This window comes from Plecotus auritus, assembly GCF_963455305.1.
Source record: "Plecotus auritus genome assembly, chromosome: 11".
NCBI classification, from domain to species: domain Eukaryota; kingdom Metazoa; phylum Chordata; class Mammalia; order Chiroptera; family Vespertilionidae; genus Plecotus; species Plecotus auritus.
In genome coordinates this window covers 46,313,908-46,329,646 of record NC_137777.1, presented here as the reverse complement: position 1 = coordinate 46,329,646, position 15,739 = coordinate 46,313,908, and the positions used below count along the sequence as shown (strand labels likewise).

The 15,739-nt window shown below is 44.3% G+C and overlaps 1 protein-coding gene across 2 annotated transcripts in view; it reads left to right on the top strand.

Moving 5' to 3' along the window:
• Nucleotides 1-1,398: 1,398 nt before the first annotated feature.
• Nucleotides 1,399-15,739, top strand: part of RB1CC1 (RB1 inducible coiled-coil 1) — a 75,863-nt gene continuing 61,522 nt past the window's right edge. For both annotated transcript variants that reach the window (XM_080646351.1, XM_080646350.1), the window contains exon 1: nt 1,399-1,775. The gene's annotated coding sequence lies outside the window, so the exon portion shown is untranslated. The remainder of the gene's footprint in view (nt 1,776-15,739) is intronic.

Here is a 15,739-nt window from a genome sequence, read left to right as displayed (position 1 = left end):
CTGATAACTAAGGGGACAGTCACGCACCAATATACTCTTTAGAGGCCTAATAGTGCTGTATTTTGCTTACCAATTTTCTGGTTAAATCCCTTTTCACCACGTTATTTTCTGCGTGCTGATTACTATGCTATTCCTAAAAAAATCAGTTCATATCTTCCTCCAACGCATAACAACCTTTTAGTCTTACTTTTCACTTCTCTGCTATGTCTTGCTGGGGTGGTGTAATAAAATTGCAGCTTGAAACAAAAAACAACAAAATACCTAAAGTAAAATGACTTGATCTCTCTGCAATACATAGGAATAGAAAATTAAAAACAAAGTGGTAAAAATAATAGTTCTTTTCAAACTTAACTTTCAGGTACCAGGTCAGGGTGATGAAAACGTAAAATCCCTAATGCTTACCAGTTGGTTCAATGTGCTTTTTGTGTGTGTTTGTTAAAAATCAGTTTCCACCATGACAAATGAAGGATTGCACACTATTTTCTAATAGTATTTGTTCAGTTTTGGTGCCCTTGAAAAGGGTGGTAATTATTTTTATGAAACACAACTCAAAAGCCCTCTGATGACTTAGTGGTGACACCGCTAAGCTTACTTGTACCAGACATTCCTGGATATAAAGGGTATTTAAAATGTCACACAATTTTTCTATATGTAACTTCTCAGATTTTTAATACTCCCAGCCTGTGGCTTCAAGTCATTGCCTGTGAATGCTGGTGAATGCTCATCTTCTCAATCGGGATTCCCCTTTCTGATCGAGTTCAGTACTCATGCTATAACTAGAGAAATCAGTATTGATAAAGTCGAGGAGTGGTGGCCGCGGCGTCGCGCTTTCATCTCCATCCCAATCGACCGCGCCTTGTCTCTCTTCCCTGTCGGATGTTTTCTTAGCCTTACCTGGTCTGAAAACACTGTGCCGTCCCCACCTGCAGACACTGGTCAGCCGCTGGGAGTCCAGGCCCTCTGGGATGTGGTGGGGGTGGGGATGGCAGCCTAGCCCCAGCCCGCCGGCCCACAGCCCTTCAGGCCCCTCGTCCTCTAACACGCGGGCAGCCCAGCGGGCAGGTGACCTGGGCAGGAGACAAGACCCCGACCCAGGCTGGCCCCGCTCCTCCGCGATAGGCTGAGAGACGAGCCCTTTCACCTGGAGCTGACCCAGACTTCCGCAGGGTCCACCTAGCTCAGGCCAGCTCGCTGTGGCAGGGAAGGTCAAGTTCACCTTGCGTGAATGCGCGCCGGACCGCGGCTACAGCACCCAGGCCGCCCAGCCCAGTCTCCCAGGTCAGGAGAGGACAGCGCCGCCGGCCGACTCCTCCCCTTTCCCGGCAGGCCTCCGACTTCCGGACCTGCGCGCCGCCCCTCTGCGCCGCCGGGCCGCCCCTCCCCCGCCCGCCGACTCCCGGCATGCTCCGCGGAGGAAGGGACGGAGTCGACAATAACAAACCCTGCCGCGGCCGTGTCCGCGGCCCTGACGAAGCCCCGGCGCTGCCTCAGAGTCCTCCTGTCGCCACGGCCCCTCGGCTCTGACGGGCCGCGGTCCCCTTTCCTCCGGCCCCCGACGCAGAGCCGAGGGGCCTGACCGCGTCCCTTCTCCGCCCGGACCCCTCCCTCCCGCCCGGAGTTCGGGGCCGCGGCCGGCACCGGGACGCCGGCGATTGTGTCGGTTGGCAGAGCCGGATGGGCGGTTGGTAGTCGCCGCCGAGGACGAGGCGGCGGCGGAAGATGGTGCCAGGGGCTGCCGACTCTGCTGCTGTCGCCGACGGAGGAGGTGCTGCCAGGTGGGTGCTGTCGCCGCCCGTGTCCTCTTCCTCCATCTGGCCCCGCGGCCGCGCTGGGCCCGGGCACCGGGGTCCGGCAGGGCTGGAGCGCCGCCCGCGCACAGGTGTGAGCCCGCGGGCCCCGCGCCGCCGGTCCCTGCAGGTGTTGCCTGGCGGTCGCCTCCAAACACCACAGCACCTGTGCCAACAGGGCTCCTCTGAAGCCTCACTGGGCTGCGGGAGGTGTGGGGTGGGCTCGCTCGGCCGGGCTTGCCTGGGCTTCCTCCGACGGGGCCCCCAGGATGCCTGCCTGTCTGGACGCGCCTCTGGCAGCCTTGCGGGAGTGGCGGACGGGGAGAGACGCCCGAACCTACCGGGACGCATCCTCACTCGTTGTCACTCCTGCTGGGCTCAGCCCTAATGGTGCCTTTGACTTGAGAAACCCGAGAGTGGAATTGGGCCGAGGCCGAACTAAACGTACAGAGGGAGAAACGGAGAGAGACGTCTTTGTCCCGACCCCGGAGTTCGAGGATTGGTATAAAGTTTCTCCTAGGAATGACTCAGCCCCTGCCCGCCCCACTGATAGATTTGGGATGGAGTATTTATGCGGATTTCACAACTTCCTTGGTAGAAACAGAACAACAGGAGAAATGGCAGCTTCTCGGAACATCATTATAGTTTCTTCCACTGCCTGGTGGATGTGCTTTGTTTGTTTACAGTTTCATAATCTCGTCTTCTCCATCATGACTCTAGTGTGGTCACACCACAAAGTGATGTGGGCCTGAGTGCCAAGGAAGACTGATATGCTTACTCTTGATAGAGCCACGTTACTACAAGACATTAAGCTAGATAGGAATGTTCGCCTTCTGTCTACTAGACATGGAGCTGTGATTTGGGCCATATGAAAATGTGTCTGTATTGCTAATCACTTTATTGCATAGTTTGCAGTGTGTGTGTGTGCATGGTGCTTGAATGGTTTATCCCAAGGATTGGAAGGTTAGCAATTAAGGCAACTATTTTTAATTTAACAAGACAACTCTGGGTTTAATGGAGAATCTCCTTATTGTATTTCGCTATTTGATACAAAAAGGGTCCTCCTTCCAATGCTGATATTACTATGAGAAGCAGAAGGACCACCGAGTAAGGTGGTTGATGTAATTTTTGAGAGGTTATTTGATCTGTAAGTAGACCATTGCTAAGGATGTGAAGATACTTTGCTTTCTGTTATTTAATGTGACAGAATATGGCCTGAATGAACATATTTTCTCAGAAATAATTTATGTCATGGTTTTATTTTAGTATTTTTCTTTCTTTCTTTTTTTTTTTTTGATTAATCCTCACCTGAGGATATTTTTCTGTCCATTGTTTTAGAGAGTGGAAGGGAGGAGGAGAGATGGAGAGAGAGAAACCTGGATGTGAGAGAGACAGTGATTGGTTGCCTCCTGCAAGGCTGGCCAGGGCTGGGGATTGAGCCTGCAACGCCCTGCAACAGGCACGTACCCTTAACAGGAATGGAACCGGGACTGTGGGCCCACTCTATCCACTGGGCCAAACTGGCTAGGGCTACATAGTGTTTTAAAACCTAGATGTTGATAAATGTTTGTTAATAAATATCTGATGATGGAAATTGGATATGGACTCAGACCATTTTTTTTTTAAAATATATTTTATTGATATTTTACAGAGAGGAAGGGAGAGGGATAGAGAGCTAGAAACATCGATGAGAGAGAAACATCGATCAGCTGCCTCCTGCACACTCCCCACTGGGGATGTGCCCGCAACCACAGTACATGCCCTTGACCGGAATCGAACCTGGGACCCTTGAGTCCGCAGGCCGACGCTCTATCCACTGAGCCAAACCGGTTTCGGCTCAGACCATTTTTTAAAAGTAATTTTATTTAGTCTACTTTGAATCTTTTATGTTAGTTTACATTAGGATTAGTTATTGGCCTAATTATTTTTTTAATTTAATTTTTAAATGTCTTTATTGTTGAAAGTACTACATATGTCTCCCTTTTTCCCCCATTTGACCCCCTCCAGCTCACCCCCAACCCCCGCCCCAGGCCTTCACCACCCTATTGTCTGTGCCCATGGGGTATGCCTATATGTATACAAGGTCTTTAGTTGATTACCTCCCACCCACCCATCCTCCCCCGCCTTCCTTCTGAGATTCCGCACTCTGTTCCATGCTTCCATGTCTCTGGATCCACTCATTCATCAGTTTATTTTGTTAATTAGATTCCACATACAAGAGAGATCATGTGATACTTGTCTTTCTCTGACTTATTTCACTTAGCATGATACTCTCCAGGCCCCTCCATGTTGTCTCAAAGGTTAAGAGATTCTTCTTTTTTACTGCTGCATAGTATTCATGGTGTAAATGTACCACAGCGTTTTTATTCACTTATCTACTGATGGACACTTGGGCTGTTTCCAGATCTTACCTATTGCAAATTGTGCTGCTATGAACATAGGTTGCATATATTCTTTCTGATTGGTGTTTTGGGTTTCTTAGGATATATTCCTACAAGTGGGATCAGTGGGTCAAATGGCAGTTCCATATTTATTTTTTTGAGGAAACTCCATCCTGTTTCCATAATGGCTGCACCAGTCTGCGTTCCCACCAGCCGTGTACTAGCGTTCCCTTTTTTCTATATCCTTGCCAGCACTTGTCATTTGTTGGTTTGTTGATGGTAGCCATTCTGATGGGTGTGAGGTGATACCTCATTGTCGTTTTAACTTGCATCTCTCTATTCGCCTAATTCTTATATGCTGTTATTGGATAACAGGAAAGACAATGGAGGTAGTATTCTTGTCGTTTGAGAAAATTTTTGTGACACTTGCTAACAAGCACAAAGTTGGAATGCCTGGCAGATTGACTTTTTAGTAAATCAAATTCATAAAGTCCGAAAGGGCAGAGGACACAAGACCTTTGTTCTTGAAAAGCCATACTTGAACCTGAACGGTTATTATGTAATCTTGAGAAGAGCTTTATTTGGCTTCTGAGTTTGAGAATTTCACGCATTCAGCCAATGTTGAAGCACCTAGATGCTTTACATTGCAAATGTGTATAACTTATTAATTTTTTAAAAAAGGAATGGTTAGTAAAATTTTCTCATTTAGGTAATACTATTCTCTAACCCCAATTAAGCTTTTCTTATGTACTACAGAAAATACTGGTTCAAAAAACTTGTGAAAAATCTAGCAGTTCCTTTCCACACACATTCATTCCTACAGTTACTTACCACAGACCATTGAACCAGTTACTGTGAGAAATATAAGAATGTGTAAGAAAGTATTCTTGCCTTATAAAAGAAAATTGGAGCTCTGTATAAAAATAATTATAATTGAGCATTCTTGGAAATTTGAAGAAAATATACTGAAGGCATTTGGGCTTTTATGGAGTAGGGTATTTCTAGGAGAAGAAAAAGAATGATAGGACATGGATAAGTCACTGTTTCTCTTTATTTTTTTATCTTTATTTTTGAGAATATTACAGATGTCCCTCCCCCCCTCCCATTGCCCTCCTCCACCCATTTGGTTAGTAATTATTCAGACTGTTGAAATTTTTTATATATATATATATATATACACATATATATGTATATATATGTATATATGTATATATGTATATATATATGTGTGTATACACACACACACACACACAAACATGTTAGGCCAGTGGTCGGCAAACGGTTTGCCGCTCTGTTCACTAATGAGTTTGTCGACCACTGGACTAGACTAAATGTTACCGAGTAGTTGGAAGTTGTGAGGATTAGGCAATTGTGGCATATTGTGTGCAAAGAGGTAAAGGGTAGTATATGACAGTGGTCGGCAAACTCATTAGTCAACAGAGCAACAAACGGCGGCTTGGGCTCGTGAGCCGTGGTTTGCCGACCACTGAGTTAGGTGAACTTGAGGAATTAAAAAAACCAGAATTCACATTTAAAGGAAGTGTCACAATTTGATTTTGCTATTCTTTAACAATTATACCATACACAGCTCTGGGGGTCATACCCCAGTTGGTTATAGTAATGTAGGAAAAATAGCTGTGAGTTCCTTACTTGGTATGCTTTGAAGGTAGGAGAGATATTTTGTAGTAGACTTGACTTAAATTCATTTTAATGGTTCTTTTGAGTCTTTGTTAAACAGAAGCTGTCAAATGATATGCTATACATGAAAAAAATGAAACAATAATACTAATTCAAAATGACAAAGTCTGATGATATTCTTAATTGGGATAACTGTTTTTCAGATTGCTTACTTACTAACATTTCCAAAGTTAAATGATCTTTGTTGAGCATTATACATAATTTTATGAATGTCAGACATCAGTTCAAATAAGTTGTATAGTGGTATGTATGATGTTATTTCACTTTTATAAAACCAAACTGTCTGTATACACAAGTATTTCCTGTATACATAGGAAAAAACTCTGAAGGACACACTTCAAACTATTAAAAGGTATTCCTGTTATATGGCCTTTCTTTTGGTGCTGTTCTTATATGAAGATATTAGTTTAGTTGTAGGCAAGACATTCATTTATCAGGCTCTGAACCTCTATGGAAAGGTTCTCTTTGGGGGAATACTCTGCCTAAGACTGAATGTGTTGGCCAGCCAATACAGGTTGCGGGCTCGATCCCCAGTAGGGGGCGTGCAGGAGGCAGCCAATCAGTGATTCTCATCATTAATGCTTCTCTCTCTCTCCCTCTCCCTTCCTCTCTGAAATCAATAAAAATACATAAAAAAGACAGAATGTGTTCAGTTTGGGGTGTCAGAAAATGTCACTGGGAATTTTTCCCTTTGTTCTCCCCATATAAAGAAGCTAATTCTAAAATTTGAATATGTTAGATTATCTCACAGTAAGCTGGAATGACCTACCTAATCATTATGGTGGTAATCTTTCAAAGAGGAAATTGTAAATTATTCTCCAATTGGTAAATTGGTTAGACATTTATTTATGAGCATAAGAGATGCTTTCTTGTTCTTTTCCTTATGTCCAGTTGTAACCCCTGTATATTTGGGAATCAGTGCATTGGAGTCAATATTTTAAAACATACATCCCCCCCATTTTTAGCAGACTGTATCCCAGAAGGGTCCTTGAGGAACAAATGTCCTTTTGTTATTGGAAGATTGCACAGGTGGGATTTCTCCATTGCTAGTGGAGTGGGTTGTCCCTTTCCCACTGGGAGCTGGAGGTCTGGTTCTTGTGATATCTTGAGAAAGAATTTTCTAAGACTTGCGTGGGAGAATGAGATGTGGTAGAAAGGTGTATTTGTGCGAAATTATATCCCTCAGTTTCCAAAGTGCCATATCCCTTAAATCAGTCCTGGGAAATGTGCAGCTGGGACTTCAGCAGAGCTAGAAGCAAAGCCACTGTCCAGAGTTTCCGTTCCATGTTGAAATTGAGTCAGGTCCCACATGGCTGTGGGAGCGTGCCCCCTGCAACAGGAGAGCCAGGAGTGCAAGAGGGCCAAGAGAGCAAACTTCGTTTGTTCAGGAGCTTATGTATCTCAGATTTTCCACCCTTGCAGTGCCCCATGTCTGTTCTGGCCAATGTCCTGTTCCCAGGTGTGACTGACAGGTAATCACCTTTTCTGTATTACCTACCAGGGGTCCTCAAACTTTTTAAACAGGGGGCCAGTTCACTGTCCCTCAGACCGTTGGAGGGCCGGACTATAGTTTAAAAAAAAACTATGAACAAATTCCTATGCTGGGATAGGCCCTGGGAGGGCCGCATGTGGCCCGCGGGCCATAGTTTGAGGACGCCTGATAGACCTCACTGGGTATGCATCTATTGTCCTGGCTCTTCCTCCAGCAATCTGAGGAGAACACACCTGGAGAGTGTTAAATTGCAGCTTTCTGGCAAAGCTGTACAAATGGCATGCCTATATTATCTGGCCTTCTCTTTACTCCTTTCCTGTTAATTAATAACCAGGTTATTACATTGGTATCACTTTGATATGAAATCTCCTCCCCTCCCCACATAATTGATATTACCTCTATAGTTAGTTAAGAGCTCTGTAAGTTCAGAAGTGGGGAAAAGAATACTGTGGGCCACTACCTGTGATTAGGGAAGACTTCCCAGAAGTGCTAGGAGGACCATTCTTGGATGAGTAAAATTTAGATAGTAAAAATGGTGGAGATTTTATCTGGCAGGATTGTGTAAAGTGAGAGTATAGGTTTTTTGTAGTGGATTAGTTGGAGATAACTTGTATAAATATAAACGGGTTAATTATTAAGTCCTTGAATGTTGGAGTTAAAGTTATAATTGCTACCATTTTTAAAGCGTTACAGTTTTCTTTGCATTGTGAACGAATCCGAAGTACATTATTTCTATCCCTCTTATCCATTCTGTAAAAGGTAATATTTCAGTTTATAGATGGTAAACTGTTGTGTAAAGGTTATCTGAACCTCATTGGGAGAGATTAGACTTGCCCCCAAATCTGCCATTATAATGCTAATCTAGTTTTATGCCAGAGATGGCAAATTTACTTGCTTCAAGGGGCAAGCAGATAATGAAATTAAGTGAAACCATCTGGGTACTGAACTGAGGTCAGGAGAGATAGCTGCAAAGAAACAAGCCAGTAGAGCAGGGCACGCCATTGGTTTGTGGCCTCTGTGGGCAACAGTGAGGCTCTAGGGAAGAGACTCGAGGAGGAAGCAGCCTGACTACCAGGGTTGTAACTGGTAAGTGTTCAGGAAGGGCTGGAGAAGGCTGGAGGCTTAAAGGCATTTGCAGGCTCTAAAATAAGGGTAATGTCATTTGAAATGAGGGATTGGATTATGAAGGAAAAAAATGGATAGGATTTAAATAAAAATAACAAGTTTTGAGTAAATAACAAGTTAGGTTTTGTTGACAAAAGAAGTTAGGGAATAGTTTTAAAGGAAAAGCACTGAATTGAAATTGGGACATGATGAGTTTGAAGTAACAGGATGACTTCTACTTGGAGATATTTAGCATCAGCTGAGTTCAGGACACTGATCTGGATTAGTTAATAATAGTAACTGATGTTTGTATTGCACGTTAGTTTGCATCGCTCTTCCATATATGTGTAGATGTTTTACTTCCTCACAATAAGCTTATGAGATACAGATAGTTTCTTTCCTTTTTGTAATCAAAATAATTTGTTAAATAAGGCCAGTCAGGGTCACAAAGTCAAATAGTGGGGGCAGGACTTGAATTAATGGATCTTCTGATTCCAAAACTCATGTTCTTTCCACATTCTGTTCTCCATTTTATGTATACATAAAGTAACAGTTGGAGCCCTGGCCAGGCTCATTTGGGTGGAGTGCCATCCTTTACACTGAAAGGTTATGGGTTCAATTCCTGGACAGGGCACATATCCAGGTTGTGCGTTTCCATCCCTGGTCCAGACCCTCATGGGAGGCAACTGATCACGTTTCTCTCCCACATTGATGTTTCTCTATCCCTTTCCCTTCCCCTCTCTCTAAAATCAATAAATACATATCCTCAGGTGAGGATTAAAAGATAACAACTGGAGAACTAAATATAAATGACTAGTGAAGACAAGTAGAATGGTAGGGGGGAGGAGGGGGAGGCAGATCTCCACTGGGACATCACATTGGAGGCCAGAATGGGGACTGCAGATGAGGATAATTGTCTTGCTCTCTGAGTTGGATCCACTCTTCTAGGGCAGCATGTTCAGGCTCTATTTTTTTTTCTTTTTAAAAATATATCTATATTGATTTCAGAGAAGAGAGAGGGAGAGAGAGAGATAGAATCATCAATGATGAGAGAGAATCATTGATTGGCTGCCTCCTGCACGTCCCCACTGGGGATCGGGCCACAACCCAGGCATGTGCCCTTGACTGGAATTGAACCTGCAGGCTAACCCTCTATCCACTGAGCCAAACCGGCTAGGGCGAACTGTTTCTTATAGTCAACATCAGATGAAGAGATGGTGTTTGTTTGAATAAATGCACACAGTAGCTGCTACAGCTTATCAGTTTCCTTCATTTATTGTAAGTATTATGGAACAGGGGAATGCACTTAGGTCATTTTTACTCTTTAATAATTTCTAAAGCCTCTGTTGGATTGTGAGCATTATTGCCCCAGATCATGAAAAGAAAGATTGATAGACTGTTCCAGAATGAAGGAGAGTGAATATATTTTATAACTAAATGCAATATATGATCCTGAATTGGTCCCTAGATAGGGGGGGAACACTGTAAAAGATATTATTGGAGTAATAATTTGCATATGGACTATGAATCCTATATAATCCTATATAATAAAAGCATAATATGCAAATTGACCGAACGGTGACCATCTGGGACCACGCTATGACACCCGCTGGACCCAGGCTAGCCAAGGTGATGCGATGCGATTGGTTGGGGCCCAGCCATCGCCCCACAGAGGGAGTCCCAGGCCACTGGCCAGCGGGGCCATCAATCGGGGGGCTCCACAATCACCCCAAAGAAGGAGGCCCAGGCCACCGACCAGTGGGCTGTGGCGGGTGGGCAAGGCCTCTCTCAGTGAGGGAAGCCCGGGTCCTGGGTGCTGGCAGCCGGAAGAAAGCCCGGGTCCCAGGTGCTGGAGGAAGCCAGTGCTGGCATCTGGGGGAAGGAAGGCCTACTCTTGCACGAATTTCGTGCATCGGGCCTCTAGTTAGATAATAATGTTGCATCACTTTTAAATTTGATGATTGGATAACGTACTTTGGTTATATATGAGAAAATCCTGGCTGTTAGTAAACAACATATTCCAAGTATTTATGGATAAAGAGACATCTATCTGCAAATTGCTTTCAAGTAGTTCAGGGGAAATACGTAGATGTATGGGGCACAAAGTGGCTGAAATGATAAAGCAAATGGTGCACAATGTACACAGTTGGTGAATCTGGGTAGAAGATACAAGGAAGTTCTTTGTACTATTATAACTTTTCTGTAAGTGTGAAATTATATCAAGGCAAGAAAGGTAAACTATTTAAAAGGAAACAAGAAAACACTTAGAATAATATAGTGATTATTAAATGGTTAGTATTACAGAAATGTGCCTTCTTGTACTGCTTTATTCCACCTTTGCAGGGCAGGTCTTTTCTCATCCCCTATGACATTGTTTGACTATAACCCACATAGAAGTGTATTTTGATCAGCCAAATATAAAGGAGGACCTCCTTCATGCCCACTCTTCTTTCATGGCATTTATTACATCTTTTTTTATTTTTTATTTTTAATGCCTTTTTCTCCTTCAAGACTGAACTCCATCAGGGCAAAGATCATGTCTGTTTTGTTCACAGAATACCCAGTCCTGCCCTGACCGCTTTGGCTCAGTGGATAGAGCGTCGGCCTGTGGACTAAAGGGTCCCAGGTTCGATTCCGGTCAAGGGCATGTACCTTGGTTTCAGGCACATCCCCAGTAGGGGGTGTGCAGGAGGCAGCTGATCGATGTTTCTCTCTCATCGATGTTTCTAACTCTCTATCCCTCTCCCTTCCTCTCTGTAAAAAATCAATAAAATATATTAAAAAAAAAAAAGAATACCCAGTCTTGGCAAAAAAGCTCAATAAGTGTTTGTTCAATTTGGATGAATGGATTTATTAGTCACTAGTATTCCTTCTATGTTAGTTAGCATCCTTTTACTTGCCTAATCCTTCAGAAAAAAAAGATGACTTCCTTTTAACCAATCTATTTAATCCTTCACTCATCAAGCCTTTATTGAGTACAGTCATGTGATTCCCTGCTCATCTGGCTAGCTTCCTCTCTTGACAGCTTCTCTCAGATCTGCATGCCCTTTCTGGTGATGCACCCTCTGTTTACTCTTGTCAATACAAGTGCCTTGTATATTTTCCTCTCTGTACACTTCTTAGAAAGTATCATGTTTATATGCCTACTTTTCCTGACTGCAGATATCACAACTTCCCCCCATTATTTTTATATTTATAATCCCTAGCACATGAATGTACAAATTGTGTTTATTGAATACATTTTATTGAGTGCTTGTATTAGGCATTGTGATGGGTGCCATATATATGTTGTCCTCTTTAATTTATAAGCTAACCCTATAAGATAGGAACTTCATTCTTCCTGGTAATTTGAGTTCAATGTAGTCCTGGGACTACTGATCATATACACTGAGTGGCCAGATTATTATGATCTCTGAATGCATAATAATCTGGCCACTCAGTGTATATCTAATATAATAAAAGGCTAATATGCAAATTGACCCCTCAACCAGGAGTTAGACCAGCAGGCAGGCCAGCCAACTGCCCATGTTCCCTCTTCCTGGCCAGGCTGGCTGGACCCCACTCATGCACGAATTCATGCACCGGGCCTCTACTACTACTACTACTACTACTACTACTACTACGCGCGTGCGCGTGCGCGCGCGCGCGCGCACACACACACACACACACACACACACACACACAGAGTGGCCAGATTATTATGCGTTCAGAGATCAGAATAATCTGGCCACTCAGTGTATACTACTAGAGGCACGGTGCACGAAATTCGTGCACTGGGGGGGAGTTTCCTCAGCCCACCCTGTGCCCTCTCACAGTCCAGGACCCCTCTGTCCTTACTGCCCACCTGCTTACTGCTCCTTACTGCTCGGCTCGCTGCTCCTTAGTGCTGCCGTGGAGGTGGGGGAGGCTCCTGCTACCACCGTTGCACTTGCCAGCTGTGAGCCAGCTTCTGGCTGAGCGGTGCTCTCCCTGTGGGAGTGCACTGACCACCAGGGGGCAACTCCTGCGTTGAGCGTCTGCCCCCTCGTGGTCAGTGCGCATCATAGTGACCGGTCATTGTGCTGTTTGGTCTATTTGCATATTAGGCTTTTATTATAGGATTACATTCTATCTCTAATATAGTGCATGATATACAGTAGGCAATCTGGGAATGAATAAAGTTACAACTCAGTAATAATCAAAGACAGTTTTTAAATATAAAATAAATATTAGCAAACATGTAAAAATATGATATTAAAAGGATGTAGTCAACTGGTTGACTAAATATATTGCCTGAGGAGTATAAATTGGTAAAGGAATCAATCTCCTAATAGCCTTAAAATATTTGAATTTTTTGACCCAGCAGTTTTACTTCTATAAATCTACTTTATGAAAATAATCATAAGCATAAGAAAAAAAGTATATCTGTGAGATAGTAAGTATTAAGTTATGGTGAATTCACAAGTTGGAATGCTTTTTGGCCATTAATATTTATGAACCATCCTATATAATAAAGAGGTAATATGCAAATTGACCATCACTCCAACACACAAGATGGCCGCTCTCAGGTGGTCAAAGATGGCCGTCCCCATGTGGACACAAGATGGCCGCCACAAGATGGCCAGCAGGGGAGGGCAGTTGTGAGCGATCAGGCCAGCAGGGGAGGGCAGTTGGGAGGGACCAGGCCTGAAAGGGAGGGCAGTTGGGGGTGATCAGGCTTGCAGGGGAGGGCAGTTAGGGGTGACCGGGCCGGCAGAGGAGGGAAGTTGGGGGGCGACCAGGCCTGCAGGGGAGGACAGTTGGGGGGGACCCAGGTCTGTAGGGGAGGGCAGTTGGGGGGCGGGTCTGTAGGGAAGAACAGTTGGGGGGAACCAGTCCTGCAGGGGAGGACACTTGGGGGCGACCAGGCCAGCAGGGGAGGGCAGTTGGGAGAGACCAGGTCTGCAGGGGAGGGCAGTTGGGGGCGACCGGGCTGGCAGGGGAGGACAGTTAGGGGCAACCGGGCCTGCAGGGGAGGGCAGTTAGGGGCAATTGGGCCGGCAGGGGAGGGCAGTTAGGGGCGGCCAGGCCAACAAGGGAGGGAAGTTAGGGGTGACCGGGCCAGCAGGGGAGGGCAGTTGGGGGCGACCAGGCCTGCAGGGGAGGGCAGTTAGGGGCAACCAGGCCTGCAGGGGAGGGCAGTTAGGGGTGACCAGGCCGGCAGGGGAGGGCAGTTAGGGGCAATCGGGCCAGCAGGGGAGCAGTTAGGTGTCAATCAGGCTGGCAGGGGAGTAGTTAGGGAGTGATCAGGCTGGCAGGCTGAAGCAGTTAGGGGCAATCAGGCAGGCTGCCAGGCAAGCTGTTGGGAGCCAGCAGTCCTGGATTGTGAGAGGGATGTCCGACTGCCCTTGAGGGGTCCCAGATTGGAGAGAGTGCAGGCTGGGTTGTGGGGGACACGGACACACACACACACACACACACACACACACACACACACCTGTGCACGAATTTTGTGCACCGGGTCTCTAATTTGTAATAATGTGGAAAGATGATTAAGTGAAAGACAAGTAATATAAATGAGGATATACTGGTCACGGTCTGGTATGAAATACTCAAACTTTTAGTGACTTAAATTTATTTTATTAATTTTTTTATTAGAGAAATGTTCATTTGTTGTTCTATTTATTTATGCATTCATTCATTGGTTGATTCTTGAATGTGCCCTTGGAGTATCAGGGTGATATTCTAAACAACTGAGCTACCCAGCCAGTGTGTTTTAGTGACTTTTAGCAAATAGTTTTGGCAGAGGACCTTGCTTATTGTTACTCACCCAAGGATCTAGCTCTGTTACTTGGAGGCTCTGATAATCAACTATATTTGTTACTTTTAATCTGTTGGCTTCCTAGTCACTTCGTTATATTCATTAAAAGATTTGGTGCTAATCTGTAGTATAACAGTGACATATATCTTAGCTAAGTAGAACTTGAGTATCTGTTTGTTGGACCAATTCATTGTCAAGTATTTGAATGGTAGTGGTGGGCTGATGAGTGAAATGGAGCCTATTGTCACGGAGATAATGATGTTGGAAAATCTAGGGATCTTTCTTTGAGAACAACCTGAAGAAATTCTGTGATCAAAGTCAAGCATGTGACTTAACAGTCTTTACAAGGATATAGAATAATCCTTTACTAGTATAGAATTATTCATTTTTATTTAGACATGTTTCAGAACTAGTTCCCAGGAATGCACAGTCCTTGTTTTAAAGAAGCTTGCTAGTCAGTAGAAGTGTGAAATATGAATAGAAACATCAAAATATATGCAAGCATAGAAAGACAGTACATAGTTAGATATTGTGATTAAATCTGTGAAAGGAAGTGTGGGGCTTGAGAGTAGGGCAAGGGGGAGGGAGTAATAATAGCAGGTAGAGAAAGGAGGATTTTAGATAGGGAAAACAGCTCTGATGACTCAGAGACTTTTTACAGGAGTTTAAGTGTGTGAGTGGGAATTGTGAGGAGGATGAGGATGGTAGGTTGTGGTGGAAAGGAAGCAGCCATATAATGTTTGCTGTCTTATTGGATATTTTTGTACTGGTTAAAGGGTTGAGAAGGTACAATTGGTCCTTAATTAACTCTTAGTTTTTAATCTATAAAATGAGGATGGTAATATGTGCCTACCACAAGGATTCTTGTGAGGATCAAATGTAAGAATTTTATTTAACAAAACATTTAGAGTAGTTGTCTAGAATATAGCAAATTCTCATAAATGGTAGCTGCCGTAAAAATAATAATCACAGCTGGTTTAAAGCAGCATAAAACTTTATTAGCCTAGCATTTAGAATGGTTTTTTGAAGGTAGTGTGGAGGTTGGTGGACTAGGGATAGAGGAGATATGGAGCAGGTTGTAAAAGCTTTTGTAAAATTCCAGAAATCACTGAGGGCCTGATTAAGGCAGTAGCAATAGGAATAGTAATAGATAGTAAATATCTGTGTTAGAATCAACTAGATTTAAGTACTTAACTGTTGTGTGTGTTTATGTATATGTATGTGTGTGTGTGTGTATATATATATATACACACACACACACACACACACACATACATACACTAGAGGCCCGGTACACGAAATTCGTGCACGGGGGTGTGTGTTCCTCAGCCCAGCCTGCATCCTCTCCAATCTGGGACCCCTCAAGGGATGTCCGACTGCCCTCTCACAATCCAGGACTGCTGGCTCCCAACTGCTCGCCTGCCTGCCTTCCTGATTGCCCTTAACTGCTTCTGCCTGCCAGCCTGATCACCCCCTAACCACTGCCCTGCCAGCCTGA